Source organism: Schistocerca americana, chromosome 6, assembly GCF_021461395.2.
Source record: "Schistocerca americana isolate TAMUIC-IGC-003095 chromosome 6, iqSchAmer2.1, whole genome shotgun sequence".
Lineage (NCBI taxonomy): Eukaryota > Metazoa > Arthropoda > Insecta > Orthoptera > Acrididae > Schistocerca > Schistocerca americana.
Window position 1 is genome coordinate 455,123,837 of NC_060124.1, and position 21,408 is coordinate 455,145,244.

The following is a 21,408-nucleotide window of genomic DNA, read 5'->3' on the forward strand; positions in this document are numbered from 1 at the left end:
AAGTAGAAGAGATTGTATCCCTGACACCACTGAACCAAAGATGTTGCCTGAGTGACAGACTCGATTGTAAGTAGGGGCGCGCGGAGCGCACTAACAGTTGCCGTTGCACTCTGTTAAAGACAGGATGTAAGCCTTTAAGCTAGTGGCTAGCTGTGAGGATTTAGCTGTTGGCCTATGGACGCAGCGTAATACAGTTTTGTAAGCTAATGAAACTTTGTATATTTAGTTTTAAGCATGCTGCTAGGCATTATGGATTTTGCTAATGCTAAAAGTACCGTCCCTTGAATGTAGGAACCAAGTATCTTCCATCAGATTTTTGTATAGGGTGATTAGGTGTACCCGATTTCTAATATTTTGTGTATTTTGTAAACTAATACAAGGAAGTTAAATTTTGGAATCTATTTTGTCAAACGATGTAAGACCTTTTGTCAAGTAACTATCCAAGTATTGTTAACTACGTCAGTAAGTGAGAATTGTAGTATAGTTGAGAAGTTCACTAATTTTGAAGTTAGCATAAAATGTTTTATATCAGGTTTTGTGTAGGAGAAACTTTATTCTGAATACAATTTTTGAACTAAAAAATTCGGTCTTAGCATATCCCCTTCCTCTTCCATGTCGTGTTTTTTTTTTTAAATCCAATGAATTTTTTTAGAAGAAATGATTTTTTTAACCAGAGTCAAAAAAAGTAATGTGCTGTAGTCAGAAAAGTATTAATGTTTGTAAAAGCTTCAATGTGGGAAGCATTGCTCAGCGCCGAGCCAATATCCAAAATTATCCCTTCTAACAACCCTACCACACCAAAGGTCAAAATTTGATAATGATTGTGGTGTTGCTCACGCTGCTAAATACTGCATTTTCGGGCAACAACATAGTTATTATGTGGCAGGTGTCATTAGAGCACAGTTAATAAAGTCATTTCATGTAATAATGAATAAACTAGGCACTCATCTTTTCGTGTTTCCCACGCTGGTCTGGTTGTAAAATCATGGCTCAATCGTCGAAAATCTAGGTGGTGATGATTCCAAGCTCGGATGCGAAGAGGTCTAGGTTTTATTCTGATATATTCAAAAGTTTTATAGATGCTCTTCACAAACCATTCTTGAAGATTAAACCTTTCAAAGTCAGCACAATGGTGATGTAAAAAAATAATCAGCACTCCGAATTTAAGTTACACTTCCTTTTTATTGTTTTTGTTGCAATATCACGTAACACACAAAACATCACTTCACAATACAAAACATACTTGAAAACATCTTCCTCACAGTCACTGTTAAAGTTCACATTTTATAAGCTGACTATAGTATGCGTCTTTCCAACATGACGTCGAAGACTTGACTTTTTCCAGGTCCGACTCTCTAACAACTAACTAATAATCGCTTACGCGCCCAAAAGTCAGAGTCACAAATACGTCAAAGATCATAGTGACAAAAGAAAGAATACATATAAGAATAATATCATTGCAATATAAACATATCGATGTATCACAAATGAAATCAAATCTGAATGTTGTCTCAGAAATATGTTAAGCAGTTAACAGAAACACAGTAGAATATTACTGGTATCGAGATGTTCAGGTGAGCTGCCGTAATGGTTACGTAATTCAAGTACCATTACACCCTGAACATTTGCAAGGTTAATCATTTATCAACTAATCTACTGGCATTATTTATATGAAGCACTTTACGGGCGGCATTGCACTTCGCTGAGCCAAGATTGAATATTTTCTATGCCTATTGTGAAGAGAACAGAATACCAAGATTACCTATGTTGCGACTCAAGAGCTAAGAAATTTATTTCATTATTTATTTGCATAGGGAAGTTTATCAGTTTACTGCACAGGGCTATAGAACTCGGTGTTCACGAGTCTGAGTACATTTCAAAGGGATTAATTTGGTTATATGAGTTACATACTGGTTTTCCAGATTAAGTTGTTTGATTTTTCTCTGTATTACAGCAAAACTGATTAAGCACTCCATTTGCTCTACAACATATCACACAGTTAATTTGGATAACATAAATACATTTTTGAAGAACGTTACACTTAAATATTTGTAAAGAAAGTTGAATCACATACGCTGCTGTATGTACCTACAATATAGTATCGTTGTACGATACATAGTCCAGGAGATATGACGTCATAAACACTGAAATGTGTGAAAAACTGCCGCGTTGTGCATTAAGTTTAAATTTATTACTTTCTTGCTACTAACTCCATTGGCGGCATATTTTGCAGACAGCGTTCACATATGGCGCTGAATGTTCCTATTCAATTATATCACTGTATAATGCATTGTTCAGGAGATACGACATCATACACATTAAGGAAAGTGCAGACGCTACAGGTGTGGATACACAGCTGTAAATAAATACAGGGAAACGCCGGATTTCTCCGGCAGTTTACATTCACAGATGTGTAAAAATTATTAGACTCATGGTGGTTTTTCATTAAAATGAAAACATTTTACAGTTGAGATGCACTTTTTCACCAAATGAGAACATAGTAGTATGTTGCGTGCATGCCTTTATTCCTAATGGGCAGTTCAGCACGTCCTGGTATTATCTCTATGAGTCTTGAGCATGAATTTTTGGAATTTTCATGAAGATGCCATATTTTGATCAGTTTCTCGATGAGTTGCAACCGTGTTGTAATATTGATCTTCCTCAACTTCTGCTTAACAATTGCCCAAAAATTCTCTAAAGCGTTCATGTCTGGACTATTTCCAGGCCATAGCAAACTCTTTACATTGTTCTCGGGTAAGAACTGTGCAACGAACATAGCTTTATGGCATGAACAATGTTGCCGTCAGGAAACCATTTCTTCACCTGAGGTAAAATCTTCTTCTCCAGAGTTTTCGTATACTGAGTTTGATCATAGTGCCTTTCGCAGTGTAGAGGTAGTCACTACCCTTTGCTGACATGACACTCCACACCATAACAGATGTGAGATGTTTTACTGTTTGTACTATACAAAACTCATAAAACTCTTCTTCAACCGTTCTTCGGACATACCGGGTAATTTCTTCACATATGGATAATGTAGACTAGTCAGACAGGAGACCAGATGAAAAAAAAGTTTAACCATAAAAAGTCCATGACTTCGGATGTTTATGTTCGTATGAAGAAAACAAAAGAAAATTTTTCCCTGTCTGTTTTCAGTAATACTCATCGTTCGAAAGAAATTTTCACATACAGTTTCTCAATTCGTTTAAACAAAGTTTTCATGGGTCCATTTATATCTCTTTACACTCCTTGCAGGAGTAAGTTTGCTTTTTTTTGTACAGACGACAAGATGGAAAGCTTGCGCTAGTCAGCTTTCTGCAGACTGTGGAGGTACAAACATTGACTCCAAAGTTCTCAAGAGCCTTGTTCAAATCTTGACTGGTAGCTGTTCTGTTATTTTCGCCAGCTGGATAACTTTGCGTCGAGTTCTAGGGAACAGTTTGCTCTTACGTCCACAGTCCCCTCGACGTGCAGGACTGATATTAAGCCTATCTTTCGCTGCATGGCAAATGCGGCTTACAGGTTTTTGTGAAATTTGTATCCTGTTTGCTGTTTCTCGCTGTGAATAGCGTTTTTCTTCAAATAACAGTTTTATACTAGTAACTTTTCTTGGCGACAGATCACTTTTCCAACCAATAACCAACAAATATCTGACAAACGAAGTAATTATTGATAATAAAGAAACTATTTATATTTTGTGGCTAAAATTCAAGTAGAGATGCTCGTAAGTAATTGATTGAGGATATATTAAACATAAAACCACCTGAAGTACGTTTCAGCTACAACCATGAAATTTCTACCTCAACAATAACAATTGACTGTTTCGGGAGAGCTGCGAACATTGCTGTTGGCACAGTACAGCCAATAGCAAAGGAAAATGTTGCCATGTAGATGTAATTGAGTGAAAATACCGATATGAGATGGCTGAATAATTCCAGATGGAGACACACTAGAAAATATCAGGCTTTTCGTTTTGAATCTGGTACTTTTCACACCTCTGCATGTCAGAGATATATATTTGATCTTAGAAAATAGCTTGTAACAAAGAACATGTAACTTAGACTCCTTTACCCGTCAGTTCGATGTTTGTTCCCTATGACAGTTATGTCAAACACCATCAAGCACTGTCACTGCCTAATTGTCACTACTGGAATACAAGACAACCTGTATTGTTTGTGGTAAGACAGATTTCAGATCCTATCGTATTAACTGACTCGCATATCGCTGCTACGGAGGTAAACAAACAGGTGGACTTATATTACTGCTATGTTACTGCTTATGTTATCATTTTGTCCAGTCTATGCGCATTAGTTTGTTCTTCTGCACCAGATGCCACTGGTTATGGGTTAGAAACACAAAAACCGGTTTTGGCAAATAAACATTTCTAGTTCAGCTCCATGTTGTACAGAAGATATGCTCTAGTAAATAGCTGATAGCTGCAGAGCACCAAGTACTGAAGATTTTTACTTCTTTTCCTTTTAGTGACCAACGTGACCCATTTAAAACTCATTTTCGGACTGGCCCGTAATAACGAAAAAATCGTCAGTCCAAACGTAATTGAAACAGTAAAGATTTGCGTCCGCTCGCACCGAAGCTTTGGCAATTCACTTGCTGAAGCTACATCTGTAAGGTGGAAACACCCCCAGCAGGTCGACTTCTTTAAGTTTCGTCAACTTCTACAGGTAGCTTCCGCAAGTTAATGGAAACAGTTTCCATCGTATTGCTACAAGGACTTGCTGAACTTGGTAGTTGATGAAAGATTTTCTCAAACTTTCAGAAGTTTTGTGTGTTCAATACCAGTACGAAAATGTCAGTGTCGAAGAGGAGTATGGAAAAAAGACAGACCAGCCGAAACAAATGCACCATTGCAACTCATAAATGTACAGTTTCGCAAAAAAAATCACAATACCAAGAAACAAGTAGTATAGAGTGTGGTGTCACCGCCAGACACCACACTTGCTAGGTGGTAGCCTTTAAATCGGCCGCGGTCCATTAGTATACGTCGCACCCGCGTGTCGCCACTATCAGTGATTGCAGACCGAGCGCCGCCACACGGCAGGTCTAGAGAGACTTCCTAGCACTCGCCCCAGTTGTACAGCCGACTTTGCTAGCGATGGTTCACTGACAAATGACGCTCTCATTTGCCGAGACTATAGTTAGCATAGCCTTCAGCTACGTCATTTGCTACGACCTAGCAAGGCGCCATTATCATTTGCTATTTATCTTGTGATTCATGTACCGTCAGACCGATGTTCACCAATTATGGATTAAAGTTAAGTATTCCCGCAGCTACGTACGTTCTTTGCTACTATAACTCCCAGACCTCACGCCAGCCTGCGTGAGCTTAAACGCGTGCTTTTCGGCTTCCTGTCCTAGTGGCTTGGCTGTCTTGCCAAGCCACAACATAGAGGAATGAAATTAAGGGAATACGTCTGTCTGTGCGGTGTGGGATCCGCATCAGGTGGGATTGACGGATGACATCGAAAAAGTACAAAGAAGGGCAGCTCGTTTTGTATTATCGCAAAATAGAGGAGATAGTTTCACAGACATGATACGTGAATTGGAGTGGCAATCATTAAAACAAAGGCGATTTTCGTTGCGACGGGATCTTCTCATGAAATTTCAGTCACCAGTTTTCTCCTCCGGTTGCGAAAACTTTCTGTTGGCACCCACCTACATAGGGAGAAATGATCATCACGATAAAATAAGAGAAATCAGGGCTCGCACGGAAAAATTTAAGTGCTCGTTTTTCCCGCGTGCCGTTCGAGAGTGGAACGGTAGAGAGATAGCATGAAGGTGGTTCATTGAACCCTCATCCAGGCACTTTACTGTGAATAGCAGAGTAATCCAGTAGATGTAGATCTTACGGAAAGGTATTTAAATGATTAATGTTGCAAGATCGCACGTAAATACAAGCTTGAGAAAAGCAGATATGAACTGCTGGTACTCTAATAACCTGCAACTGCCGAAACGTTGAATACAAGCAAGCATAAACTGCGTCGTACAGGTGGTAGAAGTCAGTCTTTGGGATGGGGTTCAATGCCTGTTGCACTTGGTCGGTCAGTACAGACACAGTTACTTCCACTTGTGAAAGACGCTGGAGTTGACCGATCATGTCGCATACGTTCTCGACAGGAGACGTATCTGGTGGTCGAGCAGGCAAAGACAACATGACGACACTGTGTAGAGCATGCTCGGTTACAACAGCGGTATGTGGGCGAGCGTTATCCTGTTCGAAAACTTCTCCTAGAATCCTTTTCATGAACGTCACCAAATGTTCGAAACACGAGACTCACGTACAGATTTGTAGTCAAAGTGCGCGGGATAACCACGAGAGTGCTCCTGCAGTCATACAAAATCGCACCCGACACTGTAACCGCAGGTGTTTATCCTGTGTGTCTAGCCCACAGACAGATTGGTTACAGGTGCTCACCTGGCCTCCTCCTAACCAGCACATGGCCATCAGTGGTAACGAGGCGGAACCGGCTTTCATCGGAAAGCACGGGAGACTCTCACTCCACTTTCCAACGACCTCCCTCTTGACACCACGAAGTCGCAAACTGTGGTGGTACGGGGTGAGTGAAGTGCAAGCTACATGGCGTCTCGTTCACAGCTGTCCTTGAAATAACCTATTTGTAACAGTTCATTCTGTCACTGGTGCCAACTGCAGTTCAAATTGCTACTGCAGGCGCAGTTGCTATGCACCATAGCTATAAGCCGAAAGCGACGGTCTACCCTCTCGGTAGTGCTCCATGGCCGTCCGGAGCCCTGTCTTCTTGCTACAGTACCATCCCGTGACCACCGCTGCTAGCAATCATGTACAGTGGCTACATTCATGCCAAGTGTATCTGCAATATCGTGGAAGGAATATCCAGCTTGTCGTAGCCCTATTACATGGCCTCGTTAAGTGAAGTGTTAATAACGGCGTCGTAATTGTCTTCAAGAAATTCTTCACTAACATTAACTTATAACGTCCAATCTCAAAGATAACTAACGCTCACGATCGTTACAACCCGTATTTAAAGCACACCACGTTAGCATATTCATGGTGGCGGGCCTAACGCCACTCTTACACGACCGACGTCAGACATCAATAGACAACATCTTTCGGATGTAAAAATAAGTCTGCCAGCTTTGGTTTATCTCGCACATCTCCTTGGTCTTGTGTTTATTTCGCGTTGGTGTATATAACTGACGACCGTTAGCCAAAGGAAGTGCGAAATGAAATTACCATTAACTTTCTTTCATCATAAGTCGAAGTATAATGGCAGTTCAAAAATGGTTCAAATGGCTCTGAGCACTATGGGACTTAACTGCTGGGGTCATCAGTTCCCTAGAACTTAGAACTACTTAAACCTAACTAACCCTAAGGACATCACACACATCCACGCCCGAGGCAGGATTCCAATTTGCGACCGTAGCGGTCGCACGGTTCCTAACTGTAGCGCCTAGAACCGCTCGGCCACCTCGGCCGGCTAATGGCAGTACAGACGTATTAAAGTTTTAGCAAAATTTTTAAGCATAAATGGATCACATATGTTATAAAAGTAATAAACATTGACTGCAAAAACCGAAGAACAATTAAAAGGCAACCTCTTGCTGATATACGAGTAGCTTGCCACACATTCATATCCTGCATTCGAGTATATGATTGTACAGCGTTCTCAACTTATATACAACATTCTCAGGAAGTTTTTAACCAGATTGAACTAACCTTGTTTTAGTGCATTGAATAGTCTTCTAGAATCGAGTTAAACTACCTCTGCATCATTTCTTCACGTGAACTTTTATTTTTTCTTCACATTCTTCACACTGTTTTTTGTCACGATTTTTCTTCAGTGATAATAGTGCAACAATGGTGGCGGCTGGTCCGATTTTTAAGCACAACACTGTAAACATCCTCTTGCGTATCTCACGACGAAAGTCAAATGGAAATTCTTGTGGAAGTACTTGCAGTATGATCCTGAAGGTAAGTTGACCAAGCTAAATGCGTAAGTAAACTAACGTAAGTTTTTGTTCTAATGTATACACCGCAGGAAATGTTTGGAGACGTTACTTGCGGAAGATACTTTCCAGTGGACACACTCCTTAAGATTCAGATGGTGAGAGAACTGCGTTGCTCGTAAATAAACATCGATATCAAAGAGCTTTGACGTGTTTACTGATACTACATTTAATTTAATTATATACCATCGAAACCACGTGCAAATTTAGTGTACCAATGGCGTATCACCCTGAGAATCTTCTGGTAAGAAACCTACTCACGAAACGTGGAATATTAGCTATAGCAATGTTTACTGCCGCATCCATTGAGCACTGTAATTACTTGGTATTTGATTTTCAATCGTAAGATTCTGAGTGAGAACAAACTTCATGAAAATCATTTCAGCCCAGCTTTTCCGTCTGAAACATGCACTGATTTAGAAACGTAAATAACAGGTTCAATGTGCTAATGCAGATTCAATCTGGCCGTTCATCGAGTGAATGCAGGCATCGATCACACAGTTCTTAGCTACACAGACTCAACAGAAATGGTACGACCCCAGTGATTAAGATATCCACACGTCGCTACCCACATTGACTACATGGTAGCCTCTAGGCGCGGATGAATACTTCAGAAGATTTTATTCGTATCGCAATAAGAACATAGTCATGTCACAGTTCAGATTAATGCCTTGCTTCATTTTTATTATGCAGCACACTCCCTGAGAAACAAAGTGAAACTACCAGAAGATGTCGTCGGACGAAAGCGTAACTTCTTACGGGAACACACAATAAAAAAGCACTCCGTCTTCAGGCCACAAGAGGCCCATCGGAACCATCCGACCGCCGTGTCATCTTCAGATGAGGATGCGGATAGGAGGGGCGTGTGGCGAGCACACCGCTCTCCCGGTCGTTATGATGGCTTTCTTTGAACGAAGACGCAACTGTTCGGTCATGTAGCTCCTCAGTTGGCATCACCAGGCTGAGTGCACCACGAAAAATGGCAACAGCGCATGGCGGCCCGGATGGTCATCCATCCAAGTGCCGTCCACACCGTACAGCGCTTAACTTCGGTGATCTGACGAGAACCGGTGTATCCACTGCGGCGAGGACGTTGCCAACACACACTAAGGGGGAACGTAAATCACTGGTGGTGTAATTTCTGTGACAGGCTGAATTCAGTGGTCTAACTGTTCCTCAGAGTGCAATAGCGGCATTAATGTTTAGTTTTTGGATCGACAGCTCGCGCCAGGGCTCCTTGAACACGATCTTCGGCGTGATGCAGGCATGGCACGTTTGCGGTGAGAGCCGCTGGGACCGTTGTTTCCGGGGTGGGAGTGTGTGAAGCAGCACGGACGGTGCAGTCTATGGTGTAATGGGCCGGCTGTTACGTTCTCCCGCTCGCTTCCAAGTTAGTTTGCCTGAGCATGTTCCTGCCACGAGGAACCTGCACCAGAAACTGGAGTGGCCCACAAGGTCTGTAGGCAAGCACTGGGTCGTCGCCATCTAAATCTTCCGGCGGCTCCCAGTTTTTCCACTGTTTGTCATCGCACAGCGGCTTTGTATGGTCGGTGAGCTACTTTCAGTTCGGTGCCGAGACCACGCGGCATTTGTAAAGACTGATCTCACTCTCTTCTGTGAGCTTGATAGTGAGGGTGGTTGGGCTGGTTCTCTTGCTATGGGTGTTTGTGCCCTGCTGCCTTCTGTTCGTGTGTCTGCCCAGGTGATTTGAGGAGCATGTCACTCGTATCAAATCATAATAGCTTCCATTTGGTAACTGTCATAATTGTGATTTGAGGTTGTGTTTTATATTATTGTGGTTTTGTAATTTGCTTTAAAGTGCAATGTGCCATTATGCAGGGCGTTCTAAGCATTTTCTCTCTTTCACCTGGCATGTTGTACATTAAATCGAAATGTCGCTTTGTTTAGTTATTTGGAGCCCGCAAGCCTCTGCGACACACCAGAGCAAATCTCGTTGCTTGTATTTTCGTGGGTTCCAAGTGAAGCTTTTTTTGCTTAGGTGAGGTGCATCAGCCAACCATTCGCGTCTGACCTCCATCTATGTTTTCTGTACTGCACGTCGGTTAAGTATTTACAGCCTCGTGGCGTGATTTGAAGCTGAATGTCTTTTGGCCGTTGAACTAAGTTACAATCAGGTATAATTGGGGGTAGTTGCCTTGGCCAGTTATCTTTCAGCGACTTTTCACGAATGTTGTATCTACTCTGCCAGCGTGTAATCTGATGATATACGTTTTACTTAAAGATTACTTCTCTCTTCATCAGGCTATAATTGCATGTTTGCGCCTTGAGACGTGTTCCCACTGGTGGCTTAGGGTGAGCAATATATCGGGCCTGCCTTAAGCAATTTTGTGTCCGTTTTTCCGGATCACATTGCCAATGTGTGGTGGTTTCATATCAAAGACATTTAATTCTTTTTTATTTTGTTTTAGTGAACTCCTTTTTCGGTAAACCTGAATCATTTGTTGTGTTTTAGTCAAACACATTCTATAGTTGTTTCGGCCTGCTCATTTTAAAGACTATTTTCTTAGAAACTTTGAAGAAATTGTTATGTAACTTCAATTGATGAAATATTATCTTGCTTCTCTTATTGAAATTGGCTGTAAATATTTGAATAATTGTAAGCAGTGCCCACAAAGTTTGTATACTTTAAAAACAGAAAGACGTTTATTGTAAATTTAAATTTTCACACTCCATGTTCCCATGAATGACCTTGAATTGAGAGCAAGTACTTGAGTTGACACTGAAACCTCTTATAATTGACCTCCCTGAAATATTTGATAACCTATTTGGATTACTTATCAGTAATTGTTCTTAAATAGTTTTGTCCAATTACATAGTTTTGTCTTCATATGTCATGGCGCTAGTGACCTAATCTGTAAAGTTATTGTGGCTGAGGAGTGTTAATTAAAATCTTAATTCAAAAGTATTTCACGGCAGCAGTGCGTGCTAGTGCTGTTTCCAAGACTGTTGTGTATATAAGGGGTGCGAAGAGCGTCAGATGTTGAGTGGTGATTGTGAAGGACACGAATAAAACGCATTCTTCTGCGGGACTACGTTACAAGCAGCACCAGGTAGAGTTTGAAAGGGACCTCATTGTGGGTCTCCATTTGACTGCCCGGTCGACTCGTGCAATATCCAGATTTATTGGTCACCCGGATGTGACAGTGGCTCCGTGTTACGCATGACTGCATGAGGGCACACATACTCGTCGGCTAGGTTCCGGTTGGCCATATTTGGCCACCACAGGGAAGAATCGCCTTATTGTGCACCAAACACATTGCCACCCCTTCTCATCTGTGTCTGCTATCTGAAAACAGCAGTATGTTATCCTGCACCATTGGTCGGAAACAAAGAGCACCAGAAGTGTGGAATTATCGTTCCATTCCTACGCGGCCGTTAGCGCTACAACACAATTGACTGTTTGTAGTGTGGCACGGTGATCGAGAAACATGGACTACTGATGAATATCTTTGCATTTTGTTCAGCAATGAATCGCAGTTCAGCATCACCCTAGTTGTCCAGCGTCGTCGGGTATGGCGGCGACCTGGTGCGAGGTCACACTCTTCCAGTGTTTTGGAGAGACACAGTGGTGTTATTCCTGGTGTCATGGTCTGGGGAGCCATAGGGTACGACTTGAGGTCAAGTCTGATAGACTGGTGGTGACTGAGGGGAATGTGACAGGAGGAGTGTACGTCTCGGCCGTGCTGCATCGTCGTGTGTTGCGTGTCGTGCGACAGTATAGTGGTACCAGTTTTCAAGGACACTGCTTGTCCACACATTGTACGTGTCTCTGCTGTCACCAAGATGTTCAAGTGCACCCGTTCTAAGGGTTTTGTTTTATACAGAGAGCTGTAATCTTGGTAATATTTTGGATGTCACCCGGAGAAATAAAGCTTCAATAGCATCTGAGTAACAGCGGGCAACATCTCTGCGAAAGAGGTGCACTGTGAGCAGTGATCTCTGCACAACGTGGATTTAGGAGTGTTGTCTTTGAGTATAGAACTGCACCGTGTCTGCAGATTCATGTGCTTTGCATCGTCCACCATGTTGTATTTTGGCAAACAAATTTCCATCGGTTTGTAAGTGATAAAGTTCTGCAGACCGATTTCTTGGTTTGAACTTCATGTCAACATGTGACGTAATAGGCTGACATGGGAGCAGAATCGAATAGTACGAGTATATTCTTTTCGTGTTCTACTTAAATTTCCTAGCAGCCATGTTGCAGTTTGGCAATATGAGAAATACGAGCATCATGGCTATCACGATCAGGCAGCTGAAGTTCAACATCCAGAGATGACTGGCTGCGAGACACTGCTAGTAGAACCTTTGCTTGTGAGTGTATCGCAGTCTTGGTGGGGAGAGGGAAACAGAGAGAGAGAGAGAGAGAGAGACGAAATGCATCATGTGATGGAGTGAGATGTGTTTAGGCGGTGCTGTATCCCAGCAATAATTTTCTAATATTATTTCTCGTTGATGGAGAGAGATTTTGCAAATTCATTGTGAAGACTTCAAAATGTACTACAATAGCGCATTTGCGAGGTATCCAAGTGTAGTAATTAATTTGGTCAGGGATTTACAATTGCAGATTTTTATGTTAATGTAACAGTGTGTGATCTACTGATTTTTCTTCAAGATGGATAGCATATTTGTTTGTAAGAAAGTTGAGCGAATTTGTTCATGTTTCTCCACTATTAATGTAAATTGAATTTTTAATATTTTAAAATATTTTGTCTTAGTGGTGTAAACTTTTGTCAATAAAGTTGGTTTGCTGTTTTTCCGTCAATCAACATTCATCGCTTTGTTTCATGTTTCACATACATAATTTTGCTTTCCCGAGTTTCTCAGTAACAAAACCTTAACAGACAATGACCATTCCAGTAAAGAGATTTATTGCACAGAAGTCTTGTGGATGTCTTATAGTTTAAAGCACGCATTGCACATCGTGTTGCTAGTAGCTTGAACTTTTACCTAGCGTAGTAGCAGCACAGCCTTTATTCATTAAAGTAACATACTTTTCGGACAGGACGTTGTTGGTACCTGTTTATATTTCATATTTTTTTCGCGGTCGGATTGCTTGCAATATTACTAACAGGACAGTTTTCTTAAATTTAACAAAACAAACCATACATTCCTCGTGAGCGTTGCAGCACACAGCTTAATGTTGCATTTCTGATAAACTTCTACATTGCTGATAACTTTTCAACAATTACGAGATTAATTACGAACTTAAATACGAACTTATCTGTTTCTTTAATCAAGAGTTCAACTTCACACTACCACACAAAGAAAATACCAGTAAATATAACTATACATTACCATGCAATAAATACTAACTAGCCACTTTCACTGCGGCCACCAAGATCCCCGGATCTGTCCCCAATAGAACATTTATCAGATCAGATCCGGCGCCAACTTTGTCCCTCTGGCATTATCTAGGATATCCAGGATCATGGCCTAGCTTCTCTCAAGAGAGGCGCTTCAGAACCGAGTCAGTGTATGCATCCAAGTCCCAGGAGGTTCACCATCATACTGTCTACTAGGCTCACTCTGCCAAGTTCCTTGTAAATTTGACTTGCGTTTGGAATCACTACAACAACAGCACAAACCTTATCAACCCAATAAGTTTCATTTCGTTTTACACTCCCCATCTGAGTGCTTCACTCTTTTTGCCAGGCAGTGCAATTATAATTTATGTTACTGCCCAAAATGAACTCTACCTTAGTATTTTATTTGTAAATGTATGGGCTTGTTGTGTTAATGCTGTTGTACAATGTGTTCCACAAGGATGTCCAGGCGATATTCGAATTCCATCCATATGTTGACCAACGTTTCGTGAGGGACGGTTGTTTTGACGTCAGTAATTCTGCACCATGCGATGTCGACCACTGGTGTTCGCTAAACCTGGTGCTTGTCATTACCCCAAAGGCAAAAATCCAATGGTGTTACATCTGGTGATCGTGGAGGCCAGTTGATGAGACTACCACGCCCGAAAATGTTTTATCTAAATAGGCACGAACATCTAACCCCAATGAGGTGGCACAAAACCTTGTTGGTAAATTATGTCTAGAATGTCCTCAGCCTGTGGCACAACAAGTAACTGCAAAATATCACATAGTTATTGGCTGGGATTGTTGATTCGCTGAAGAAGAAAGGTCCCAAGATCATATTGTGCACGAGATCGTACCATACGGTCAACTTAACGCTGTCTCTGGCGGTCTCAAACACACTGTGGGGATTCTCGGACCCCCAGAACCTAGCACAGTGTCTGTTGACAACACCATTCAAATAAAATGTGGTCTCATGTGACAAAAGCACGCGTTTCAGATATTCATCAGCTTCCTTAGTCTCAGCCAGCATGGCAACAGCAAAGTCATGAGGATAACTGTAATCCGTTGGTTGGAGGGCCTGCACGATCTGGACGTTTTACGTACGGAAAAGAAGTTGTTTACGTAGAAGTTAATTTGTGCGTATGAAGAAGTTGTTTACGTAGAAGTTAATTTGTGCGTATGAAGAAGTTGTTTATGTGGGATAAGGTGCACTGATGTCTTCGAAATCTGCAACTCACGAGAGACTCTGCGGACTGACTTCTTGCGACTACTCACAATCAGCTCACTACGCCCAGGCCTGCCTGTTCTAGGGAGATCACAGACGATCCATGTTTCCTTAAGCTTCGCATATCACATCTTGATGCTTTTAAGATCTGGTGGTTGTCTATAGCATGCCGACTGGAATTTTCACTGGGCTGTTTTTGGTGACTTTGTCTCGTGATAGCGGAGGTCACATTGGACTTTATCCTCTTCTGAGTACATGTTGTTTGCAAATGGTGTCGGTTATCGCTGGTGTTAAGTCACTGGGCCCTGTAACAAACAAATTCTTAACAGTAAGCTAGAAGTATGTACACCAGAAGTTGAACATGTTACATGCAGTTCAAGATAAAATGTATTTGTCTATGTGTCATGGTTTTGTGCTTTATGAATGTTTGTAATCAGGGAATTCTGGGACACCCAGTACATTGAAATATAGCTCTCGGAAGTATAACCAACAGTTTTCATAACCTTCTTCTTTGGGATATATGTCTTACCACAGATACTCACTGCACGGTCTCCACTTTCGTCTGTCCTGTACCTCTTCCTTAAAGTTACCAGGATCGGACATTTATGATGTCATCCTACATTTCAGGCCTTCTTCTTCTGTGCTCCTTGCAGTATTCCTTGCGATGACCCTTCGTACTAGGCAATTTCTTCGCAGAGTGTGAACTAGCCAAGATCTCTCCCTCACTCATATTATCCAACTTCCAATAGTTTTCATCCCCTTCTTACTCTCACTTTTAGCAGTTGTTTCACTTTCAGCACTTCTCCATAACCACATTTCCAAACTATCCAAGCATTTTCCCTCCTTCGTCTTTACTGTCCGTGATTCATTGCCATATAATACTATATTCCAGGTCAAATACTTCATGGATCTGTTTCTTAGTTCTTTTAGAATTCCGTGATTCATTGCCATATAATACTTTATTCCAGGTCAAATACTTCATGGATCTGTTTCTTAGTTCTTTTAGAATTCTCATAGCCGTCAACAAATCCGTCACTTTTTCTAAAACTGTGCTACCTACAGATATTTTTCCAATATTATTTCATATCTTCCAGTGTTTGCCACCAAAATTTCAGAGTATGCCAGAGATCTTAATCGTTCCGAGGTGTTTCTTTCCAACCATATTTTGACGAGGCTTTCAGTTTGGCCGATTTTCAGGATTCTCGTTTAATAGTGTTTTAAGACCTCTATGTCTATCCCGATTTCACAATAAATCTTTAAAAAAAACTGACGCACTTCTTTTTTGTCACATAATGTAGTTGTTGTTTCATAATAAAATTTATTCCTAACAAGTAATAGAAAATTCATTCGTCATTGGTTAAATAAGTAACGAAGGAAGTAGGATTCCGAATGTGAGGAAATCATAATTGTAACGTTATTAGACGTGCACTGCTATGAAACGCAATCCTTGTCATTTGCGTAGGATACAAGAGGCAGCCTCTCCGGCTGTTGGAGGCGGAGCGCTGTGGCCTGGTGCTTGGGTCACCACCAAACGTCATGCAAGATGCAGGCGCTGGGAACCGCAGTCCATCCGGTGATGACCAGCCGGCGGCGAGAGACATGTCCGCCTGTAACTGGCGGACCTCGATTCGGCATCTCGTGAAATATTGAGGCTGTCACTCATCCTGTCAGCCAACTGTGACGTTTCAGAGTACACCGAGACGTTGTCTACCGGATGGAAAAACGCTGCTAATCTTAGGTCATCACGTCAGCAGAGGTATCGTTACAACGGACGTGAATGGTTCCAAGAATACCAGATGTCCAACAGACGCCTCAATTTTTAGGAAAGGTGCTCTTATAAATTGAGAGCATTTTAGGGTATACATAAAGTTCCAGTTTCAAAATGCAGCAGAAAGAGAAGAGAAGCACTGGTCAGAATGACAGCTTATTAGTGACGCAGGTGGATAGAACATGGAACAAAGAATTAGAAGAAAAGTTTAACGAAAATCTGATCAATAGATGGAGCTGTAAGCATCCGACTATGCGCAAGGCTGCTCCTTAGTTTGCGTACGAGACGCCCAACCATCACTGTCTCCACAAAGGTTCCAAATGATTGGAAAAGAGCACAGGTAGTCCCAGTATTCAAGAAGGGTCGTCGAGCAGATGCGCAAAACTATAGACCTATATCTCTGACGTCGATCTGTTGCAGAATTTTAGAACATGTTTTTTGCTAACGTATAATGTCATTTCTGGAAACCCAGAGTGTACTCTGTAGGAATCAACATGGATTCCAGAAATAGCGATCGTGTGAGACCCAACTCGCTTTATTTGTTCATGAGACCCAGAAAATATTAGATACTGTTCCCCACGTAGATGCCATTTTCCTTGACTTCCAGAAGGCATTCGATACAGTTCCGCACTGTCGCCTGATAAACAGAGTAAGAGCCTACGGAATGTCAGACCAGCTGTGTGGCTGGATTGAAGAGTTTTCAGCAAATAGAGCACAGCATGTTGTTCTCAATGGAGAGACGTCTACAGATGTTAAAGTAACCTCTGGCATGCCACAGGGGAGTGTTATGGGACCATTGCTTTTCACAATATATATAAATGACCTAATAGATAGTGTGGAAAGTTTCATGTGGCTTTTTGCGGATCATGCTGTAGTATACAGAGAAGTTGCAGCATTAGAAAATTGCAGCGAAGTGCAGGAAGATCTGCAGCGGATAGGCACTTGGTGCAGGGATTGGCAACTGACCCTTAACATAGACAAATGTAATGTATTGCGAATAAATAGAAAGAAATATCCTTTATTGTATGATTTTATGATAGCAGAACAAACACTGGTAGCAGTTACTTTGCGTATGGAATGATTTGAAGTGGAATGATCATATAAAACTAATTGTTGGTAAGGCGGGTGCCAGGTTGAGATTCATTGGGAGAGTCCTTAGAAAATTTAGTCCATCAACAAAGGAGGTGGCTTACAAAACACTCGTTCGACCTATACTTTAGTACTGCTCATCGATGTGGGATCCGTACCAGATCGGGTTGACGGAGGAGATAGAGAAGATCCAAAGAAGAGCGGCGCGTTTCGTCACAGGGTTATTTGGTAACCGTGATAGCGTTACGGAGATGTTTAGCAAACTCAAGTGGCAGACTCTGCAAGAGAGGCGCTCTGCATCGCGGTGTAGCTTGCTGTCCAGGTTTAGAGAGGGTGCGCTTCTGGATGAGGTATCGAATATATTGCTTCCCCCTACTTATACCTCCCGAGGATATCACGAATGTAAAATTAGAGAGATCCGAGTGCGCACGGAGGCTTTCCGGCAGTCGTTCTTCCCGCGAACCATACTCGACTGGACCAGGAAACGGAGGTAATGACAGTGACACGTAAAGTGCCCTCCGCCACAAACCGTTGGGTGGCTTGCGGGATATAAATATAGATGTAGATGAAGGACCGCGCGCTGCTGGCAAAGCTCTTTTACAAGAACGGTGACTTTGTGCCAGTAGCCTTGCAGAAGTTCCAGACATTCAAAACCCCTATTAGGTTGGAGGACCGTGCATGTAATTCTTCAAATATTTTCAGCTTAGGACAGATAGGTGACCTTGCTGGCTAAGGGCATGCACGAAGACAATCAGTAGAAACTCTCGCCGTGTGTGGGCGGGCATTATCTTGCTGAAATGTAAGCCCAGAGTAGCTTATCCCAATGGGCAAGATAACGGGGTGTAGAATATCGTGGACATACCGCTATGCTGTATGTATGCCGCAGGTGACAACCAAAAGGGCCCTCCTATGAGAAGAAATGGCGCGCCAGATAATCAGTCTTGGTTGACTGGTCGGATAGCGGGCGACAGTTATGTTGATATCCCACCACTGTCCGGGGCGTCTCCAGATACCTCTTCGCTATACAGGGTGCAAATTTTAAGTTGACAAACCACAATAACTCGAAAAATAAGCTTCACACGAAAAAATGTGTAGAATCCAAAGTTGGTTATTTTCGAGGGGGACATCTTCTGGTGCTAAAGTTAGCCCCCTGGGTGTGAGGCGGGAGGTAACTTTAAAATTTCAAATGGGAACCCCAATCTTTATTGCACAATCAGATTCTACATAAAAAACTACGTACTTGTCTTATGCATTTGTTTTGATTCTCGGTAGTTGGCGCTCTAATTCAAGAAAATCAATGTTCTCATTTTTGCGTGAAAAATGGTTACGGGTAAATAAAAAATATTTATTTACTTCGTAAATTTTGATTCGCTACAACTAAAACTCTCCCTCTCCCCCCATAGGGTGGGGTTTGAGAGAGAGGAATTAGAGTTTTACAAATGTCGACCCAAATATTAATTTTTACCGCTGATTTGAATAAATTTTGTTTGTTTCGTGGTCACGAGGCAACACAACTTTTAATTATCAAACAAATCATCTGACTAACTAACTAACTAACCAAACATCCTACTTACTAACGAATGAACTCATTAACTACCAGAATAAACAAAGTAAAAGACTAACTGAGAAAAAAGGCTAACTCAAATATTTGGGTCAATATTTGTGAAACTCTAATTCCTCTCACTCAAATCCCACCCTATGGGGAGAGAAGGAGAGTTTTAGTTTTAGCGAATCAAAATTTACGAAGTAAATAAGTTGGTTCAAATGGCTCTGAGCACTATGTGACTTGACTTCTGAGGTCATCAGTCCCCTAGAACTCTGAACTTCACACGAAAAAATGTGTAGAATCCAAAGTTGGTTATTTTCGAGGGGGACATCTTCTGGTGCTAAAGTTAGCCCCCTGGGTGTGGGGCGGGAGGTAACTTTAAAATTTCAAATGGGAACCCCCATCTTTATTGCAGAATCAGATTCTACATAAAAAACTACGTACTGGTCTAACTAACCTAAGAACATCACACACATCCATGCCCGAGGCAGGATTCGAACCTGCGACCGTAGCGGTCGCGCAGTTCCAGACTGTAGTGCCTAGAACCGCTAGTAAATAAGTATTTCTTGTTTATCCATAGCCATTTTCCACGCAAAAATGAGGACATTGATTTTCTTGAATTAGAGCTCCAACTACCAAGAATAAAAACAAAAGTTTAAGACAAAATGTAGGTAGTTTTTTATGTAGAATCTGATTCTGCAATAAAGATGGGGGTTCCCATTTGAAATTTTAAAGTTACCTCCCGCCCCAGACCCAGGGGGCTGGGGTGGCGGGCTAATTATAGCACCAGAAGATGTCCCCCTCGAAAATAATCAACTTAAGATTCTACACATTTTTCCGTGTGAAGCTTATTTTTCGAGATATTGTGGTTTGTCAATTTAAAATTTACACGCTGTACATTGAGGCCAGTTCGAAGCGAAACTCTTCACTGAAGACAATAGCACTCTAGTCAGCGGGGTTCCAGGTCGAATGTGCGTGACGCCACTGCGAACCAGCTTGTTGGTGTGCAGAGGTCAGTAGCAGGCACTGCAAGGGGCCTCGAGAGCCCAGCCCCCTTTCTGTGAGCCACCTATTAATGGTCCTTGTTATCATCAAAACACCACTTGCACGTCGGATCGATGATAATGATGAACCTGGAGATCTGTGTGCCTCTCTGATGGTTGCTCGGTCCTAATGTTCTATTGTCTCTCCTTTCCTGACGCGGTGTTCGCTCATGGTTCACTCATTCCTGCATCGTCAAACAGTGGCTTCGCTCCTACTCAAATGTCGATCGATCCGCCCGACTATGCCAATGGGCTCCTTTGAGCCCAGCTACACGTAATCTCTCAAATGGTGAAATCTGCGTATATTGTGGCGCCTGTCTGCGAGGGACTGTTCTGTCCAACTAAGTACACGGAATGAAGTTCGCCAAGTCTTTATACATGTAGTCTGCAATAGACACTAGAGCAACCGCCATAAGCAGCAACGGCAGTACCGCTTGTCCCCTTAGAAAAATTGGGAATGACAGTGATGGAAAAACTCTTGCGTTATTTGATACAGAAACAGCTGAGTAATACTGAACGTACTCAGACAGTTCTCTCTTTACTTATTCTGATCATCACTAAACTGACACACAATATTTTTTTAGCGCAACGCAATCTGACTTTCAATAATCCCTATAAAAGAATGCCCCTAACTAACAATAACCTATACCTTTCATGAATCACTTACTTCACAAAAATCTTCGTTACTCGAACTACTGCAATACAGCGAGCGCCAATACTGCCAGCTAAATAAAAGATTCTAACTACTGAGGGTACCAACTGCGACATGGTCGCGTATACAAACTGTGATCCAATAGTGTCAAATGTTTTTTTATTCCAGTCACTGATCACAATATGAATTCTTTAGACGATGACCGGTTTCAGTCCGTAATGACCATCCTCAGATCTACAATATACAAATAAATACACCTAGTGAACAATGTGTCTTTCAACGTAATACAGCAATACGTATCACAATATACTATCATACTACGGTCCTGTAACTGATTATGTCCTACCTACTCATTGAATGTATAACCAGACTATATAATTTTATTTATTGACTGTTAATATGTTGTTTAAAAATGGTTCAAATGGCTCTGAGCACTATGGGACTCAACTGCTGAGGTCATTAGTCCCCTAGAACTTAGAACTAGTTAAACCTAACTAACCTAAGGACAACACAAACATCCATGCCCGAGGCAGGATGCGAACCTGCGACCGTAGCGGTCTTGCGGTTCCAGACTGCAGCGCCTTTAACCGCACGGCCACTTCCGCCGGCTGTTGTTTAAAAGTTCCCTGTGGGAGATATACCACGTTCTATGTAAAGCCCCCTAGTGGTTAAGTTCTTAAGATCGATGCACGCCTAAATAACATCCTGGTGCCGTGCGGTTCTAGGCGCTTCAGTCTAGAACCGCGTGACCGAT